The sequence below is a fragment of the Apteryx rowi genome, unplaced genomic scaffold (assembly GCF_003343035.1).
Source record: "Apteryx rowi isolate R43461 unplaced genomic scaffold, aptRow1 scaffold_547, whole genome shotgun sequence".
In the NCBI taxonomy this organism is placed as follows: Eukaryota; Metazoa; Chordata; class Aves; order Apterygiformes; family Apterygidae; genus Apteryx; species Apteryx rowi.
In genome coordinates, this window is record NW_020450813.1 from 266,985 (window position 1) to 273,374 (window position 6,390).

At 39.4% G+C, this 6,390-nt stretch overlaps 1 non-coding gene across 1 annotated transcript; it reads right to left on the bottom strand.

Annotated features, from left to right (window-relative positions):
• Nucleotides 1–420: 420 nt before the first annotated feature.
• On the bottom strand, nt 421–502 carry TRNAS-AGA. The gene has a single exon. It is a non-coding gene; the product is annotated as a tRNA-Ser (tRNA).
• Between the last annotated feature and the right edge of the window lie 5,888 nt (nt 503–6,390).

The window sequence follows — 6,390 nt, forward strand, 5'->3', positions numbered from 1 at the left end:
CCATCCATGACAGCACTCCAGTCATGCGAGCTATCCCACCATGTCTCTGTAATGGCAATGAGATCATGGCCCTGTGACTGCACACAGATCTCTAGTTCTTCCTGTTTATTCCCCATGCTGGGTGCGTTGGTGTACAGGCATTTCAGAGAAGTGATCGAGCGTGCAGGTTTCCCAGGAGGGGTAAGAGAGGGTCCTCCATAGCCACATCCCATGCGCACTTCCCTGGCTGCATTCACCTGCTGGAGGCATCCTGACTTAAGCAGTCTTTTGCCAGCTACCCTGGCACTATAACTCTCCCCTTCCCCCATCTTTCCTAGTTTAAAGCCCTCCTTACCAGGTTGGCCAACCTGTTGGCAAAGACACATGTGCCCCGCTTAGTGAGGCGGGTCCCATCTCTCCCCAGCAAAGGGAAGGCCCAGCCGTAGTCGGCAGGATTTGAACCTGCACGGGGAGACCCCGATGGATTTCTAGTCCATCGCCTTAACCACTCGGCCACGACTACACCGCTGGGACCATGCAATACATATATTGCACCATACATTTAAAAATAATACTGATATTATTGTTACTGACACAGTGGCTATTGAAAAATAAAACAAAACAAGCCTGATCAGTCACAGCAATTATCCAAAGTTTGTCCACAAAGCTTTTCACCACTAATCAGTTAAAAGATTTGCAGGCTCTATTGATTCTGCTTTCTTATTTTATCTTCTAAAGAGCGACTCAGCTTTAACAGTCAGAGAACTACATAGCTAAGCTTGAGTAGCAGAATGTGTGCTCTGGTCATGTGAGGCACCTCAATTATTTTCCAAAGGACAAATGACATATTTTTTGTTCTGTTTTCTAACTTGCTTTCTGTCTTTCCTAGTTCTTTGTTTCTGTAACTTGCATTAGAGTTTCAATATTTTTACCGTATACATGTGGAATAATGACATCTGAGTTTATGGGCTTGTTCATCTCTTATAACAATTTGACTTGGCTGAATCAAGTGGAGCTATTCTAGTTTTGCAGTAGAAGTTATGAGAAGAAAGTTAGGCCTGCTGTTGGTTTTGCTGCAGACACAAAAATCTGTATTTTTAAAACCTACTATCTTCTTTTCTCTTTATTTTCCCAAGTTTTATTTTGCCACTTTGTCTTCTCTCCTTGTTTATCTGTATCTCATACTATGGCAATGTGAGGAGAAATAATTTTTCATTATTGGCTTTTCAACAGATATATGTCTTGTCAATTCTTCTGAGGATGTTTCTTTATCTATTTATTCTCTGGGAGTTCAGCACAGGGCTACAGAAAAATCTCAGGTAAGGTTTCAGAAAACAGAGGAGAAAACCTCCCAATAAGTAAACATTAAAGGTAAGTAAGAGCAGATTTCAGCTACAGGTACTCTAGGAAGCAGATGTCTGTATCCTAGATGCTGTCTTTAGGGAGTTAATATGTAGCGATAGGTGTGTCCTTAATCCTACTGTCCTTCCTCCCCCTGCTGCAACATGGTCAGACACATGTACAGAGGAAGGATTGTGCTATGCTCCACAGAGGCTGGAGTAGGACACCAGCAGCACATAACTATGTAATGCTGTTGGCATCTTCTTCTGCCCTGGGAAAGTCTTTTCCAGGCCTTTCCTTCATGCGAGGTTGTTAGTTCCACTATCAAACCTCATGAACATCAAATGCCTGTGTTTCTTCCCAAAGTTACACATACTGCTGAGGCCTGAGAGCACTTTAATTCAGTGCTCTAGAGCAGGTCACAGCCTTCTCTCTCCTGCTGATTTTCCTCTGTGTGAGTTGTCTCAGCTGTGTATAAAGACCACCTGCAGCTGGGCTCTAGTGACTCTTCCAGTCTGATACTCAGCTGATTTGACTAGGATCTGTTCATGGGTTGATGTGGCAGGCCACACTGTCATGAAGCCTTAAAGATGTTCTTTTTTTCCTATGGGATGAGTTTCATTTTAATTGAGCATGGTAACTGGACAGCTAATTACACACCCTTACTTTTGTTTCATAATTGTTTTATCCGAGCTTTCTAGAAATTCCATATTGTATCCAAAATAATTTTTCCCCTTTACATGGCAAATTTTGTATTATGAGTAAAACTATATTGGCTATGGGCTTACAGGTTCTTCTCCTAACTGTTTCTTTACCCACATGAACCTTTGTTCATGTGAATGTTTTTGAAAAGCATGTGAAAAATAGCATCATCTGTGGCAGAATCAGTTTTCAACATAGAATTTGCAGACCTTCAAGAATGTCTTGTGCTGCTTTCCTTGGAACTGTCCATCAATTCTTGTGGTGCCTATTGTGTACTGCTTTTTGGATTCTTCCTTAAAATGCATTTCTCTTGAAAAATTACTTCTGCAACACTTTACAAATAGCTCTGGCTTGCACCACCCACCAAGTGCATAGCTGGTTGTATACTGAACATTCAGTTAATTGCTGGATGTTGTTGGTATGCCAAATTTAGATTGTGGGGCAAAGGCTGCCATGTACAGCATTGAGCACAATGTTGTCTGCTGATCTTAGTAACCAATAAATAATTAAGAAGCTACATATTTGATGATCCCTAAATAAGAATGACTCAGCTAGCCTTCCACTGTTGATTTGTTCATTAGCATAGGCATAGGTCCAGGCCAAGAACTGGTTTTCCCTTATGCATTTGTTTGGTGACCAAGTGGATGTGGCTTAAGAAACAGTTAGTGTTTCTCCAGCAGTTGGGAAGTGTTTACCTCCAGCTGTTTATTTCCCTCAGTGGATTAATAATCCTATTTCAAAGTGCAGCAAAAAGGAAAACTAGGTTTTCAAAACGGGAAATAAAGAGATCAGGGTTTTCATCAAACTCCCTTCTTCCTGCACCACAAAGGAGACATTTAGATGAATGGCTTGGGGTGTTTTAACTTCCCAATGTGCCTAATCAGATATACGAATTATGTTAAAAATAATAAAAAACAATTTTATCAATTGGGGAAATGGGGGAAATGGAAGGGACAAACAGACGGAGTTGTTAATATCCCTGAGCAGCACTATCACCTTTTGCACTGAGCTGATATCAACCTGGTTATCTAATTGTGGAAACAACTCTAGCTTTCTGCAAAGATTTCACTCAGTGTAAAACAGTCAGCAGGGAGGCCTCACTGTTTAGTGCCATTTAATTGGAGTCCTTGTGGCCCTTGAGGTCTTCTGCTCTTTTCCTCTGGTGCATTATAGTTTTAAGACTTTTGATCTTTTATACTGAGATCTTGTGTTAATTGTAAGATGACTAAGGTTGGGAATGTTGTGGCTTCTAGTGTCAGCATGAGGAAGAAACAACTATTATATGGCTGGCTGTCATTTACTGAGCTAGACTTCATATGATCCTTTTCAGTTCTAGGTGGGTGGCACATGTTGTCCTGTGCTCCTAAGGTACAGTTGGTAGGCTCCCTCAGATGGAGATCTTGTTAAAGTAGAAGGAGCCTGGTTAAAGTTGATCATGAGAGAAAAGTTCTCATTATTGCTGGCAGTCCTGTGACAGCAATGAGATGCAGGAGACGGGATTGAACAAAAACAAGAAAATAAGCCTATCTGCTAGGAATGCCAGTCTGCATGCAATCCCATGGCCAAGCAACCACACAGATGCACTGGGAAAAGTCTGTGCAGCACTTTGAATACCCTGGTGTATTTCTCTGATCCATCCCTACCACTATGGAGAAAATGGAAGACAAACAATGAAGAGAGGAGTGGCTAAACCTAGAGGTGTGAATACGGATTTAATATTCAGGACTCCAAAGCTGAATTCTAAACTTACATGTAAGCAGCAAACTCATGGTGTCTCAATATTTGGAGATGCAGAGTGCCAGAAAGTCCCAAATAAGTCTTTGTTGGCTGCAAGTTATTAGCACTTACAGCACTGGTTTTGGCGCTTGAATTCAAGATTGCTAGTTGACTCTAGTAGGGCTACCCAAATTATAAATCACTGCTTGTATTTGGCCCAATGTTTGTAGGTCTCCCGATGGAGAAGAGTGTGACCCAAAGGTGGATTTGGCAACTCTGATATGCCTTAGGTCAAACATCTGTAAGGAAAATGGGTCTGATTTCCTTACGGCTTCATCGTTTCAGTAGATGSTGTATTCAGTGCAATGCTATATCTGCTACTGAAATAACTGAATGCAAATACCAGGAACCTCTGGGAAATTTTAGTTAATAGGAAAATAATCTAAAACAAATTCATCCAGTTATACAGCCAGGAGAAAAGAAATGAAAATAAAAGCAATTACTGATCCAACCAAGTAGGCACAGAAATGAAACCCCTCTAGGATTTTCTTTTTAGGTTTTCCAAATTCCATTAATTTAACAAGCAAACTAGGTCTACAGCACAGCCTTGTTATGAATAAATGAATGCCATAGATTCACTAATATTAAAGAGGCCAAACATTCAGAATAATTTGCTGCTCTGCTGAGGGAGCTGTGGTGCGGCAGCTCCATATTTGGCTCTAATCCTAATTCAGCCATTTAGCCCTACCAGTCAATGCAACACAACTGCTATAATGAAAAAGTAACTATAGAGAAAGAAGGATGCAGGATCACAAAAAATCAGTCAGCTCTGATTTCAAGTGGGAGTGAGATAAATCATGTAAATTGCATTTTGAGTTTCTACATTTGGTCTTTACGCTGATAAAAAACTCAGAGATTAGATCAAGATGTGGAAAGTTTCATCTCTCACTGTCATTACAATACTGATGTACTCTTCGATAACATAGTCAAAAATCAAAATGATTGCATAATTAAAAGACAGATCACAGATACTGTTTTCTGCACATACTGTCTTCTGTTTTGAGGAAGGAAAGCTTATTTACTGTCAGTTCACATTGGTTATGGAAAATCTCAGTGGACCCCAAAAGATAGCAGTGTTTAGTATAAATACTATTTTATTTCTTGTGTGATGGGTGGGGATCTTCATGGGAGATTCCCTATTACTTCTTTTTTTTTGCTATCCATATATGAAAGCAGAAAATTATGCAATTAAAACCTGTTGATTTAATGTCACCAACAGATGCCTTAAGTTTGGTCCTAAAAAGGCTGCTTTCCTGATTTAGAGTCAATAACTTCTTGGAACACAGGTAACATGTTATGTAACAGAATTAAAGGGAGCAGTCTGCAAAAAATTCAAAGATTGAAATATCTTTGTGTGAACAGCTTGTATATCTATAGAAACAAAAAGGCATCACAGAAATGAATAACAGCATATGCAGAAATATAGCCTAAATGTATTTATGCTGAAATTATTCACTTCATATGGTGATTAGAGCATTACGTAAAATACTGTAGTACTTTTTCCTTTAGACATACAAAGAACTTTTTGATAAACTCATCCTGAATTTATAAACTGGCTGTATATACTTCTGATTAAAAAAAAAAGTTTTAATTTTCTCCTTAAATCTAGTTGCTTACCCTTTGTCCCTACCAGATGGTGATAATCATAACATTGTACATTATCTTGTTGGACTTTATGGGAGTGCAAGGCAGGTCTGCTGTGGCTGTCAGAGCTCTTCAAGCTTGGAAGGGAAGGCTTATGTGTATTTAGATACAAGGAAAATAAAGAAGAAAACATCTACCCCACAGGCTGTAATGTAGCCATGGCCAAATTACACCCAACTGGGGTTCTAATAAATGATCAAATTAATTGATATTGGTTATCTTTGAACAAGCAGAAAAGTGTCAATTAAATGTCTATTTTTTTTACATTTAGTTGGGGCTATTAACCTGTGAACCTAGCTATGTTGTTGAATTTATCACTACTTTATGTGCTTGCTTTACATAATGTAGGTTAGTGAGCCAGCATGTGCTCACGCTGAAAGATATACAGGTGCTTAAGCCATGCGCTAACTGGGGYCTTTGATTTCCAAAATAATTTGCATCAGCCTTTGTTTTATTTTATATTGATGCTGTCAGGAGCAAGAGTAACTAAGTCCTGTTGAGATTACACTCCGTCCTTGAAATAACCATTGGTGACAGCAGTAGTTTCTACAGGCATACACACATATGAATAGGCATATGCATGGCTCTTTAGTTGCATTCATGTACCCTTCTTTTATCTGCTGGCATCCATGATGACACACTGCTGTTTGGAAACTCCCGGTCTAGATGTCAGAGCTTACAATTTTCTCAGTTATCTAAAGGATAGCTTTATGATTCTTAGGATCTTGAGAAAGATTAATCTCTCAAAATGCTGACAAACTACATGAAGGAAGTAGTCTGGGCTTTAACTCTTCTTCATTTTCTGCTGGTGTGAAATGAGGAGTGATTTGCTGGAGAGGAATTTGCTGCAAGATGAGAGGTGTCTTTCAAATAAATAGTAAGGGTAGTTTATAGTACTGAAGACTTGTCTGACCCCTTCATAGTATAGGCCACCTCACAATATTTCAA